The following is a 1,035-nucleotide window of genomic DNA, read 5'->3' as shown; positions in this document are numbered from 1 at the left end:
TCAACATACACTGCTATGATCACGAATCCTTTATTTTCGAATTTCTTAATGAAAATACATGGACTGATAGGGTCATTTCTATATCCCTCTTTTACTAGGTACTCACTGAGTCTATTGTACCACATTCGTCCGGATTGTTTCAGTCCATAAAGAGATTTATTCAACTTAATACAATTTTGTTCTCGAGAACTCTCTTTGTTTTCCAATTCGATACCTTCTGGGACTTTCATATAGATTTCATTATCCAGTGGACCATATAGGTACGCGGTTACAACATCCATTAACCGTAAATCTAGACCTTCTCTCACGGCCAGACTTATTAAAAATCTGTAGGTCGTAGCATCCACCACAGGGAAGTATGTCTCTTCAAAGTCTATTCCTGATCTCTGTGAGAATCCTTGTGCAACAAGTCGGGATTTATACCTCACGACTTCACCATTCTCATTTCTTTTCCTCACAAAGACCCATTTGTATCCAACTGGTTTGATATCATGAGGTATCCGGATTATTTGGCCAAATACACTTTTTTTTTCAATGATTCTAACTCCACGTTTATGGCTTCTTTCCATTTAAGCCAATTTGGTCGTTGCATTCATTCATATAAAGACGTGGGTTCATAATCCTCGTTATCCATAAGTTCAAGTGCTACTTCATAAGCAAATAAATCATCAATGTCGACATGTTTTCTGTTTCATTGTTTTCCAGACAAGACATAGTTTATTGAGATCTCATTATTATATGCACCATCAGTACCATGAATCTTGGCGTCCCAAGAATCATTGTTTGGCACATCAGGTCCGGCTACATCAGTGGCATCAGGTCCGGCCATGTCTAAAGTCGTATTGGACGCGGCCAAATCACGGGCTGGATCGGCCGCGGCCATGTCTGGTGTCTTATGAACCTCGGTTTCATTTTCTGCACCTTTCTTTCTTTTTCGAAGGTTCTTATCTTTGGAATCTATTGGTCTACCATGTTTCACACGTTGTCTAGACTTTGTAGCAACTTGATTGTGTCCCTCTTGAACATCAATTCTTA

The sequence above is a fragment of the Brassica oleracea genome, chromosome C1, assembly GCF_000695525.1.
Source record: "Brassica oleracea var. oleracea cultivar TO1000 chromosome C1, BOL, whole genome shotgun sequence".
In the NCBI taxonomy this organism is placed as follows: Eukaryota; Viridiplantae; Streptophyta; class Magnoliopsida; order Brassicales; family Brassicaceae; genus Brassica; species Brassica oleracea.
Note: the sequence above shows the minus strand (reverse complement) of the source record.